The following is a 14,930-nucleotide window of genomic DNA, read 5'->3' as shown; positions in this document are numbered from 1 at the left end:
AATAATCAACAATTAAGAAATATTGTAAGACATATCAGATATAGTAACTAGTACCATATGACTATAGTTTATACATTTTTTTAATATATATCTAAATATATGATACTTTTTTTTCTTGTGTAGCACTTACAGTTATAAAGAGAAATATAGAAAATTGCTGATTACATTATTTCTTCACTGAATATAGAAAATTATCTATAACCATCAGTCATTACATACAATTTCATATTCATTCCCATTATTTAATATTCAACACATACTAAAAAATAATAATTTATATTATTTTATCTATTTACACCTTACGTGTAAGTCAAGTGACAACTAGGATGTCAATCTTATCTAAGTATTGAAATATTTATGTTATAGGTAAGTACGGAAAATTAACAACAGATAATGCACACTATATATTATATAATGGTGTGAAACATCAAAAACCAATAGGTACTTATCAAATATTTCAACATTAAAATGAATATGTAAATTACACAAAATGTATAAAAAAAATAATGTTAGGTAAGAATTATGAATATTTTTGACATTAATTTAGAGTTAACTTTTATTAAGTTTCATGAAAAATGTAAAATAAAAACTAAAAATCATATTGTATTAAACAATTAATACAAAAATATAAAATTATAATTAGAATAAAATAAAATAGAAAAAAATAAAATAGAAAGGACTAAAGGGGCTAAAGGAAGTACTTACCTATTGTAATAGTGTTCTGCATCATTACAGTATTTATATATTTTTCCAATAATTAAAGGAATTAGCCCCAGGGCGGCAAAACAGCCCCTATCGCTCCTCCCCAATGTCCGTCTGTAATTAAGAGCACCAAATATAATTGCCAAGGGCACCACTGATGGTTAGACGGCACTGATAGAGGGACAACTATTTTGACTACATATTACTGCACTTGTTTTTTATTCATGTGCTGAATGAGTCTTGTTTTACCGCTTGCTCTGTGTATTTTTACCAGATTATCGGTTAAGTTAATTATATAATTATCAATTATCATTTTATTTCAATATGCGTTAAATCTTACAAAGTATAATTATATGCCTTGTCTAATATTATAAACATCGAAAACCTCTGATAACGCCTCGTTAACTTTAAACAGTTTAAACTATTACTGATAATATATCATACCAAAGATAGATAACGTTATAATTGACTTAACACTGGTTTTTCCGGAGTGCATCCCAAAATATGATCCTGATTTATTGTCTATGTCAAACATCAGTAGTTTTTAAACTTTTATTAAGTACACCGTAGTACTTTTCACAACATTTTCACGGCAAATGCCTTCTTTTTTTTTTTTGAAAATACGTTACATTATTGTCAATCAAATATGAATGATTTAAAGACAAAAGACGTTTAAGTTTACTGGGCACCATGGCAACATTATTTCGTTCGACAATTTTTCACCACATACGAGGCACTGTGGACGATGATCATTCGTATCACAATTCACCAGTACAAGAAAATCCATTTTTAAGTAATCGTCGTGATACTGCTTACGACGAATATTACTATATTTTGGTTGTTTTTTTTTTTTTTTGATGATTGACTAACTTACTGTAGTATCGTTAACACTTAAACAGAACGAATTAAAAATGTATTTAAAGTAATAATTATGATTTTAAGTAAACGGTAAACGAATATCATAAATGTATATTTTTTATATACTCGTACCCAAATTGTTACAATAGAACTACTCGTATATGATAAACTACACTGCAAACACGGCGTAAACGTACAGGTCGGTGGCAGCGGATATACTGACTTGTCACGCACAATATAGCCATATAGGACATAATATATACGATATACCTAATTTGTAATAGGACTTTTAATAATAACATTATCTATACATTTTATTGTTATCTAAGGTAATTTATTTTTATCGCTTACTTCCCACTAGCTGTCGGTTTATTAATACATAAATATAGCAGATGCACAACGACTGAACGTATATATTTTCATATAATCATATTAAATGCAATCGGTCATAGTAGGTTAATTGCGGATTGATACACCTATAATAGGTATTAAGTTTTAAAAAAATAAATAAAGTGATCATAATAATTCACTAACAATCAAGGGGGCGAGGGCACTGGCTACAACTACCCCGGGCTCCAAAATTTTATGGTCAGAAATGTGAATTATTAAAATTTTATAATTAAAATTATTTTAATAAAAGTATTAAATAATATAATATAATATAATTTAGTATTATAGTGTTTGAAATTTAAACAACCAATGTATTTATAACAATATAGACTATAACTACCAACGATATAGAACTATTAATATAGCTAATAATAGTCCCATAATTTGTTGTAGTTATGTCAATAGACATAAATTATTTATATTAATAAGAGCAATACGGGATATTTTGTTATTATGTACGGCGCGCTCTTTCGCAAAATGCAATATTACTTATTAGTTATTACTTATTAGTTATTACTCAACAAACTCAAGCGTTTGAACTCCAAACCTTAAAGCCGCAGTATTTGTCAATGATGCCAAAGTGATTACGTATTATTTCTTTTACTATTTGGCGCTGTTGAGTGTTGATTATTTATTTATTATTATATTTGTTTTATACTTATATATTATTTTAATAATTACTAGTTAAAAAAAGTTGAGTGGTTGTCAAAATTGTATTTAAACTTTGTTAAAACACAAAAAACAACTGTGTTATTAACAAATGTAAATAAATTCAAGACTTGTTTCGTAAAAAACCCTCAAAAGTTGAATGTAAATATACACTAATAAACTATATAACATAAATTACACTTACAAGTTACAATATAACTACCTATGTGTTAATCAGAGCTCTTAAATTTACACTATAAAGCTTGAAATGTGCAAAAATAAATAGTTTAAAATATTTAAAACCTTAAACTATAATAAACCAACTACATATTAAAACCTGATAAAATCAGTGTAGATAAATTAAAATTGAATTTGTACTAGAATTGTATTATCAATCGAGTAAATAGTAGGTACATATGTGCAATATGTAAAAATAAATAACTTGAATATTTTACTAATATATTTATTATTTATCAATTAATAATGTAACTTTGACACGTATCATTTGTTTATTCCCTATTTACCAAGAAATTGAGTTATGTTAGAATATAATTTTATTGTTGGGTAATCCCGAATCCGTGTGCCGCCAATTTTTTTTTTACACCGAGGCGCAAAATGTATAAATACGAAACTGCTAACATTATAATTAGCTGGCTTTTATTTTTAAAAGACAAAAATATTATAATTTTGACACGCGATTTTTATATATTATTAAATAACTAAAAAGGTTAATTTAATTTAAATATTATTAGTTGCATTCTTAATGGTATTTGTATATTGTATGTTTGCATTGTCTGTTGTAATGTGTAATCGAATATTAAATATGAATTAATATGTTAAATGTATAATTTATGTGTATAATATACACTGCAAATCATATAATATTAAGTACCTTTAGTACCTATATTTGCGTATGATACATAACTCGTGTAAACTTAGAACTATAATACAATATTTACAATAGACTTTAAAGTTTAAGTGGTTACAAGGATTTTGCTTGGATTTTTGATAAGTAATGTTGTTATATTTTAAATAAATTTTATGAATTCTAAATTTTCTGTATGGTGTATGCCAAAATTAATTATACAATAAATTCTATATAAAGTAATAATTCATAACACAGTAGAAAATTCTAAAATACTCATACTTATACATTTTTAGCCCTTCTGCAAACTTTACAAATAAATAATAATAAAAAAATAATTTGATTATTCGGTACAGCAATATTGCATATAAATACTAATAATATAATATTACTAATAATAATGAGAATAAAAATAAATAATAAAAACTCACAATATACGGTGCTCTGCTGTCCATCTGTTACCAATACTATATAAAACATAAAAATTTACAAAGGTAATTCGCGCACTTCTTTCGCAATACTTACTAATTAAATAATATAAACCAAATTATAATGACTGGCAGACACACGCGTAAATTGGCTCAGGAAAAATTTTAGTTCGCCACTCCACTGCTTACAGATAAAACTAAATGGGTGTTTGTGTATGTGTGTGTGTGTGTGTGTGTGTGCGTAAAAGAGAAATTCAGCTCGTATACGACAAATAATATGTAGTACAGCCGGTCAGCGACCCATGTGAACCATGTGAACCAACAGTTTTGCACTGTGATAATCGTATGCGCACACTACAACATTTTTATCTGTGACAACTTATTTGTTTACAACGAAAACGTGAAAACCCACTAATACGAATTATGGCAAGAAAAATGACGACTTGTTTTCGTACAACTATCAAATTTCGTTCTCGATTTAGACTAATATCGTAACTTGCAGTGACTAATGCAATTTAATGATACGATTTCTTATTTATCTTAAACATTTCCATAAGATAAACATATTAATTGAATCGAGTATAATCAAGTAACAATTTTTCCCGATAATAACTCGGCTACATTTAGAGTTATATATTTCTATAAACACCTAATTTTAATTGAACGGGTAATGTTAACGAGACACGAGTTTCCCGTGTTCTCTGTAAGTTTGATTTTCGAACGAAAGGTACCAAGAAGAATTTTCCAGCCATGTTTAGACGAAATCACGGGGATTGGAGAATTCGTAAAAATTAAAAGCTTGGACACTAGTAGGAAGACTTGTTACAAATGTTACAATAAACAATCGCCTGACATTAATGGGCGGAGGTAATAATTTTTACTAAAAAAATAATAATCGTTTGGACGAGTGAAATTGTTTTTACCTATGCGAGGTAAAAACCTGGTGACAGTTACGGATAATATCGTTGCTAATCATTATTATTTATTAATCACTATTATTGAAAACAAGGTTACGATTCAGACATGATTTTTACTTGTTGAAATGTTGACTGTTGAGTGTATAATGTATATTATAAGCATTTTCATATTTATTCGCCCAAACAATAATTCGCTATGACTGTGTTGTCTTCATATCATATGTTCTTTGTAAAACATTTATTTTGAATAATTGAAAACATTATACATATATTTCGGGTACCCAGTGACGGCCGCTTCAAAATTTGCCATCTGGTACACGCGAAAAATATGTTGCCGCCAAATGAATGTTTATTTTTGCATTTTTTTATTAAGTTGTCGGGGCCCTACGTAAGTATACGGTAAGTCGGTAAACAACATTCTACGTATTATCGTTTAGTGATGCCCGTATTTTTAAAATTGTAATTGAATATTGAATTGTTAAAGTGATTATCATTGATTATTATTGTCGTCCAGCTATAAATACAAATTATGGCCGATAACAAAGTTAGGCAGTGACACAGCGTTAGATTGCCCTAATAGAAGTATATCATGTACTAATTATAGCATTATATTTTCATCGAATACAGTAAGTATTGTTTATAGCGTAGGCATAGTGCACATTATTATTATAAATTAATCGATTTATCGATAACAATTTCATTTGCTTTTGAACTACTATCGTCATGGTACGTAATTCGTACTATTCGTATAGATGAGTCAAAATTATGTGAGTAAATATTATAGTTATTAAATTTTCGTGACCGAACGCGTTTAAATTAAACAGACGTAATTCTTTGCACGCGCTCGCGACCGAACGCGCCTGTTTTCCCCGTTTGAATACAGCACGGTTATCTACTCGGAGTAGATAACCGTAGAATATAGACATCTATGTGTACTATTTTGGACAATTATTATCCTCGATTTAAAAACGAGGACGCGCGCGTTCGAATCGCTCTGCGTGTAATCAGCTTAAGGTTCATGCGAAATTATGAAATATAATATACATGTAAAAGTTATACAATATACAAATAACAATCAATGTATATATTTCCAATAAATAAAATATAAAGCTTCATATTATTTTAGAATTTTACCATACATATATTTTATAGTACGGATTTAGACATTTGATAATCTTTGTACGCAAAGTCGTAAAAGGTATGGGAATCTACAAGCATAATACAGGATGTCCCGTGAGGATTTACCTATTGCGATATCTCCTGAAATGAAGATATCATAATTTTGATGTTTTAATAAAATTCATAGGGACAAGAACTACAAATATTTTATGTTTTAATTTATTTTAATGTTTTGATAAAAAGTTAAAAAATATATTTTTTATTTAATTATTTTCAAAAAAATTGAAGATGGCCATTTTGTAAAGTTCATTTTTCTGAAAATATTGACTTTCAACATTTTAATTTCATTAATCTCCTGATTTTTAATATTTTTTCTAGTTTTGAGAAAAACTGCGAATAATGGTATCAATGTATCGCGTGTTCGTACGCTTTGCGAACACTTTCAGTGTAATTCACAGTTTTTCTCGAAACTAGAAAAAATATTAAAAATCGGAGATAAATGAATTTAAAATATAATAAAATATTGAAACGTCAATATTTTCAAAAAAGTGAACTCTACAATTCTCACGGAACACCCGGTACATTATAATATGTATGTAAAATATTGTTATTTATATGCATATAGGTGTAGCAAAAATTCATATTAATAGAACTCTACATCATTTATTCATATAATAAATAAAATGGTGTGCACTATGTGACGCACTATGTGCAGTAGCAAATTTAAAAGTGTGCATCGTGTGCAGTATTTTTTTGGGATTTTATAAATTTTTATTAGATTAATATTTAATATTGATTATTGAAAATTATTAATTAGTAGAGCACGGATGTTGTAGACTTGTGGTACTAAAAAATTAGTAAAATTGATTACAGTATTACACTAAAAATACCAAAAATTACACTTAAAACAGTGTTTCGTTATAAATGTTTTAAATTTACTGTTATTATCTAAAATTCTACCAAAAATATAAATATAAATAATTCAGTTTCTATTTGAAATAGCTTAAGAAAAAATTATAACAATTTAACGCATAATAATTGTTAGTCATATTTCACGAATTATTTTTGTGCTGTATTAATACCTGCTTGAAATTATGTTTATTTAAAATGATAACAGGTACGACGGTTGAATTTCGACTATATAACTAAAATAGTTGTACCTATATAAATGAGTAAAGTCAATAAAATTACAATACAAATCCAAAAATTACAAAAATTTCAAAAAATCGCACTTAAAACTTTTAGATTTTAGTTCGTACTTACATGACACATATTTAAAACGTAGTTAGTAACATATTGAAAAAGTAGAAAAAAAGTTGCAAATGCAACAACATCCGTGCCCTAATTGTCTAATTATAAATAAGTACTAATAATAATTATGCAACAAAGTTATATAATTTGTGGAAATGTGGCATGATGTGTATTGTGCACTACTAGGTTTATGTTTATTTTAAAATATTTTTGTGTGTGAAATTAGGTGTGCAGTAGCAAAATACTCTATTTTAGGCCCTGTCATGTATGATGTATATAATATTGTAAATATTAATATAAATATAATTTAGTCAACATAATTTAAATCGTTAGTCTCTAAGAAGAAAGTACGTCTGTACTCTTGATTGTACACAAACGATCTGCACTTATTTGTGGGTATAGCCGGTGTAGGAAGTATATTATTTTCAGTGTTGCAACAAGAAATCCCAAAATAAACAATATTTTTCTTCACATTTTACACAGATTATTTCCATTGTCAACTAAAATTATTATATTGGTTAGTTTGTAGTTTGTAGTTTGTATATATTATTTTATAATCTTGTATATCATTGTATCAATATATAACATTATGTAATTCCCGTAAACTGGCTGGTAGTTTTAGAATAATTGTAGATGAACTGGCGTAATGTATATTATTACGGATTAACTGGATTAAGGTGTAATCATAAGTTGTTTTTATAGACATTTTAAGTTCAACTTTGGACAAAACTACATTAAAATATTTTGTCGTCCAGCTGACTTAATTTTTGGAGACTGATGAAATAATTCTATAATATTATAATTGATTATTTATTTTGAGAAATTTTTTTTTTGTCACCCAGTAAAAATTACTTTAAAAATGCACCGGTAAACGCTAGTGAGACTTACTTTGGGACAAAATTTGGTAAAAACAATTTTATCAGCTGATAAATTAGACATATTTCTTAATTTAATCATACAAAAATATTAATTTAATACATTAACATACTTTTTAAATTATATAATTTCTAATAGATTCTAATATGAATAAAATTAATGATTTATTAAGTATATCTATTACTTTTCTTAAATTTTGAATTACAATACAAAAATAATAAAATCGATTTTACCAAAAACTGGTTTGCTTGAAAATTTCCGTTTTTCTTAGTTTTTTATTTATTTTTTCGTATTGTTTTTAAAAAAAGTGAAAATGTTGACTACATGTGGTGCATAGTTATGCATAACTGTAATAAATATGTGAAATGACTGAAATGTGTTCCTCAAACTTGCAAACAAATAATAGAAATATCGAGAACCCGCTATTTATAGGTACGTACTATATTTAATATTAATTTAAGGTGGGATTTACATATTAATAATTTAATTGTTAAGAGGACGCCATACCCACATGTGTTGTCTCTGTCTTACTAACGTACATCATAATAAATTTTTGTTCAGTAGAATACATTTTGTGATGTCAGCTTTAATATTAGAGTAAATATACCTATTATCAAATTTAAAGGTAAAAATATTATCTAGGCAATGACATATGAATAATATTAAAAATTCATAAAAAAACCTAAATAGCAATAATAGCATTATAAGACAAAATTATTAACTCTTGGGTGCTCTTAATCTTCTATACATATAAAAAAAACGTAATACTATATTTGTAAATAAAAAACTCATTTAATTTCAGAATAACCAATAGTAGATTTTATTATTAATATTAAATTAAATGTATTGTAGGGTAATTCAATAAAAAATCCCACGTAAATTGTTCAAATATCTGTTAAGAAATTTAAAGTAATATGTTTACTCCAAGACGACCGTGTGAATCGCATTATACCGCGAAGCGAATATTATTAGGCGGACGCGATAGGCTAATGAGCACGACGACGCACAACATCCTCATCTTCCGTTCCTAATTATCTTAATTTTAATATATTATTCATATTGTTTTTGATTATCATTTTGTTAATCATATTTATTTTGTCATTATATCTTTTCTCTTTTTTTTTTGTATAATTAATTTTGTTCGGTCAAAGTCGTTATTGTTACTGTCATTCTTTGTATCAATTCACTTTTATTAAGATGAGTCGTCTAGCACCCGCAAATCAAAATTTTAAGTCCAGATCAATTCCATTTTTTTGTAACCAATTTGTAACCTAAAAGTATTTCCGATAAATCAAACTTCGAATCTGGGTACCGCAACCGCGTTGTCTTGGCACCCGCAACTCCGTATAAAAAGTCGTATTATCAACTCGGGACCAATCACACATTTTTGTCAACAATTTTAGCATGTATTTTAGTACTTATATAATATAACTGCTACACATGTATTAAGTACAGTATCAAATCACCTAATTCAGTATTATCATTTATTAGTCTCGATTAGTCTAATGACCGCTTCCAAACTTCTTGAACTACCTACTTGTATAATTATTGTATTTGGCATAAAAATATAAAAGTTGTATTATTTTGTAATACTTTTTATTCATCAATTCATCATTATCCGTTCCTATGTTCAATAGCCCTGGTAGATTGTCCAACTAATTTACATATTTTTGTGATCTCAGTATTAGTATTTGTTTATTTAAAAGTAAACACAACTATGGAATAAAACATAGTGGCGAAAAACACGTTAATATTTTATGATGCATTTAAAAGTAACAACGATTTCAAAATGCAATGGATGACGAATGTTGGAAAGTATATTTCATCCGACGTAAATATGAAAATTAGATGATGCATCGGACTTGGTTGGCAGCGAGAGAACATGAGTCCATCGGTAGCGTCCGTCATACGACAGACGTCGTGATATTATTTCGTCGTTTCGTTCGTATTGCGCGGGCGATAATAAATGACTACAGTTATATCATAATATATTATATTATGATATGTAAATAGCATAATCTCAAATTATCAAATTATGATATTTTGGTATTTGTTTAGTATATTACCTACCTACCGTATAGGATATTCGTTTTGTATGTGTGACCTGCTGGACCGATAATTAAATAATAAATAATTAAAAAACAAGTCATATTTAAAATCATAAAATTAGGTTATTTTATTATTACAAATTATTGATTATATTAAATTATGTTTAGCATTACACTTTTTGTACATCACTTAAAATTTTTTTAAAAATTGCATCTTGCCTGTTAATAGATCGGTACCATGCCTCAACTAAATTACGTGGCGAAATTTCAGCTGATGCATTTTTCATATAGGATTTTAGTTTTTAACACTCTCCATGAACATGTGATACATCATATAGTGTTGATTTCTCGAATTTCAACCGTAGCCAATCTGTTTTCCTCATATACCTATTGTCTTTGTTTCACTATGACATTTATATGGCATAAATTAGCAGTGGCGTATAAAGAAATTAACTAAATAATAATAATAAACTATTAATGGTGTAAACACAGAAATAGTTGGGGAAAATGGTTTAATTAAGTACCTTTAGTGTAATTTCAATAGGTACTTAATAGTTAATATTTAGCCTAACTTAGTAATGATTCAATCAATTAAATTAATTATATAAAATATATTAAGATTTTTGATAATTATACGAACTGATTCAATAATTTAAAATATACTTTCTTGAATTGGTAATTACAGATTACACATTATAATATTACCAAATTTACCTTAGAGATCCCATACTTATTCCCGTACCTTTATTTATTATTTCTAATTACCGTGCATAAATGAAGCGTCACGGTGTCCCAACAAAAGGTTAAAAAAACACACTTGTCCCATATTTTGGATTAAAAAAAAGGGCATACATCGATTGCGCCGAAATAACCTTTTTACCTGTAAAAATCTATTGATTCCGCCGGCTATCGACTCCCTAAACTTTTTTATGTATTGATCCAGCTGGCTATCGACTTTGCCGAACTTTTTTATGTATTGATTAAATTCTGCCGGATATCGACTCCACCGAACTTTTTTATTTGTTGATTCCGCCGCTTAATATTTATAAATTATTTATTTTAATAAAAACAAAATATAAAAGGCTTAAATTAATATACAATTTTAAGTCTATTTAAATATAAAAATTGATAGATTTAAGTATATAAAACTGACATCAAAGCATTATTCTGAAAAATAAATCAATTAATATTATTATTACATTTAAATTATTATTTATTTTATTTTTACTTAATTATTTTGTCTTTTTTAGCATTAACTAAATAAATTGTAAAACATTTAAACATATTATTTTACTATTTTAATACATTTTACTTACGAGAATGTTAATTGTTTTTTGAAATGTTTATAATTAAATTTAAAAAAATTATGGTAAACTGGGTGTATCTTATACCTATACTATTGATTAAAAAAAATAGTCAGCGGAATCAATATAAACAAATATCCGACAGTATCAATAAATAAAAAAGTTCGGCAGAATCGACGTGAGTAAATATCCGTCAATAATTAAATAGACGCTTGTACATAGTTGTACTAAACGAGTAATGTAAACTTTTTTATTTTTATTTTTTTTTATACAGAAAAATAATGTATTTAAACAGTGAATTACGATATTAATTACTTTGTTATAAATCAAAAACATTATTCGTGGGAACTTGCAACTTTTACCTATCTATAACAAGGATTTATATAATGACTACATAGGTGCGTACTACGTATACTTCGAATCAATACACTGCCTTTACATCAGATTCCAGTTTTCAAATTATATTTCCCAGCTCTATAATAAAATTCAATGCGTGTGACTTGTGTAAATAAATTTGAAAATGATTGTCGATCGCTAGTAGATTTTACTTCGAATTCAAATGTTTGTACAGTATTCGTATAATAATGGTGGATCGACCGTAGATACACTACGGTATTTTACACTTGTATAGTAAATAATATAAAGAGACATCGAAATCGACCGCCGTCGATTCTATTTCAGATAAGTCATTGGAATGCGTATTCTTATAATTTATAAAAGAAAAAAACCTATAACGTATAATATAATACCAATATGTGCATCGACTGTCGAGTAACACAACACAAACAAGGTTAGCATTGTAACAGGAACATGTTTTTACCCGTTTTATAATACCCATCCTCTTATAATATTATAATGTAGTTGTACACAACAATTGTGTATGTACAATTCTATTATATCAATGAACCCCAAAACCATTAATCATAACAGACCAAGGGTTGGTCGTCGGCGCCATAGGTGTCGGATGTATGCACATTGTAAATAATGTGGATTTCTGACGACCACAGCCATATAACACTTAACATTTCGTAGATTAAATTCAGTACCACCAACTTAAACTAAAATTGTAAAATATAAAATAAAATAATACTTACAGTTACAATGCACTATGTACTCGTACATCATGTTTATTATAGTTAATATCCGAAAATGACAATATCAAAAACATTAATATTAAATTATTAAGTTCCCTAATTTAAATTTTTATTAAAGATCAAATTACTATTTAGTTGAAATCAAAACACATACTGTATTATTGAAATGTTTTATATTTGGTCAACAGCGAAAACGAAAAAACTTCAAATAGGTATAAAAAAGATAGTGCGGCAAGAATTTTAGAAATTGTATATAAATAATTATAATAATAATATGTTGGACTATTTTAATGATATTGCATGCACACAATTTAAGTCTTCAAATAAATTATTGGTATTTACAATTGTAATAAGTTATAACTATTTATATATCAAACTATTCATTAAATAATATTATATTAAGGTTTACTAATTACTATACGAAGTAATGAATAAAAAATTATAATTATTTATTAATGCATTATACGCATACAGTTATTTACTAGACATCGTGACTCCTTTTAATAAAAGGGCCTTTGTATTTTTTTAATTAAACACCGCTTTTACGCCGTATTAACGAGCTTATTTACTAACGATAATATTATTGCGAATATGTAGTGGGTGTCGTTGGTTTTCACTAAAATCATTAAGTAGGTAGTGTGTGTAGACCGTAGTGGATATTCTGTTAAATTAAAATAGTTTTCAGCGAATATTATAAAGGATATTTTATTATATATTTATATTACTACCTATAATTTTAATAATTATTTTTCTATTACCTAAATTATATACAGATTATTGAAAATAATTGGGATTTATTAAACTAGAATTTAAGTACTTATACTCATGTTTATTTTATTTGATAAATCCACGATTTTTATATATAAATAGTGCATTACTCTGCTCATTGATCACGCGTTACAAATCAAACGTATTTATAAAATAAAAATTCCTTATACAACTTAAATCAAATTACTTTTAACTTTTTCGTTAAATAGAAATAACTCGTAAGATATTTGATATTTAGGCTTGGATACTCAGTTCTTAATATCACCGAGACAGTAATAATAACACGATATTCGATTTCACTCAACAAATTTAAAAAACAATTAATAAAAAATTTAATATAATAGTATATACCTATGACCTACCTACCAGTGTACCACTGTCCCACCTCCCAATCATTATTCAATATAGTTCAATAATTTATTAATTTAATAATATAAGAATTTAAGTTCGATGAATAAGTAGTATGCTATTATTATGATTTTAAGTGCGAATTAAAGTTTTTTGGCTGCAAATTTTTCTGTCAATTGGTCGTTACTGTGTGTACTAAAAATCCTATACATCATGCTCGTAAACACGGTTTTGTGTGTTCGTGTGTACAAACTATGCTTACTGGCTAGAGCAGTTTTTACCGGGTAATTATTTAAACGGTCGAGTCAGTCGACAAATGGCGGTAATTATAAAATCCATTATATTTCAATTAGCCATTAGGTTAAATGCTATTAGTATTTTAGTGTAAAATATTTCAAATACTTGGAATATTTTCAGCTCCATTTATAGTATGTGTGTGTATGAGTGTTGTGTGACTTAAAATATTTTTAATACTTGGCACATATAGAACCACTTTCTTTTTATCTGCTTATATTTATATATTTGCACCACCACCACCTTCTAAAATATTCATCATAAATAATATACAATAAAATTTAATATAATTTTAGTGATAGTTAAACAAGTATTATTATTAAGATCGATGTGTGAATAATAGTTTAATAGTAAGTTTAATCAGTCATAATAATCGATTTCTAAAAGCAAAGCAATTTACACATTTGCGTATTATTTTTATAAAAATAATATTTGCCACTAGAATAGTTGCTACTGTTGCTAGCAACTGCAGGCTCTTATTTACTTATATGTTTTTCATCATCATTATTGTTATTATTGTATTACAGACAAAAACTCACTTTATAAAATATACATTATATCTATAACTTTTTTACATATTGAATACACTAAATCGATGTTATATAAGATTATCGATCTATACTCGTAGGTATAATTGTGTCTTCATGACCATTCTATCATATTTAATAACAAAGTACAATATTTTTACTAAGATAGGCTGAAAAAGAAATAACAAGTAGATATAACAACTTGATTGAGTGTAAAATTATAAATTGTGTCGACACACACTGAGGTGTTACGGATATTTAGAAAACTCAAAGATTTATAACATGTTTAAAAACTTCTATTATTTATAAAAACACATATTAATGTCCCCTGCAAATCGTGGTACCTACCGTAGTATCTACGTTTTTGTTGCCTTAAATATATTATATATTTTACTGTCTCAACTCATTTGCTTTATTAATCTAAATTTTCTATGACCATCGTTTAAATTACCTTTAATACATGATTTATATTCTGCTAGATTAAATAAATATT

Source organism: Rhopalosiphum maidis, chromosome 3 (assembly GCF_003676215.2).
Source record: "Rhopalosiphum maidis isolate BTI-1 chromosome 3, ASM367621v3, whole genome shotgun sequence".
NCBI lineage: Eukaryota > Metazoa > Arthropoda > Insecta > Hemiptera > Aphididae > Rhopalosiphum > Rhopalosiphum maidis.
This window is presented reverse-complemented; position numbering follows the sequence as displayed.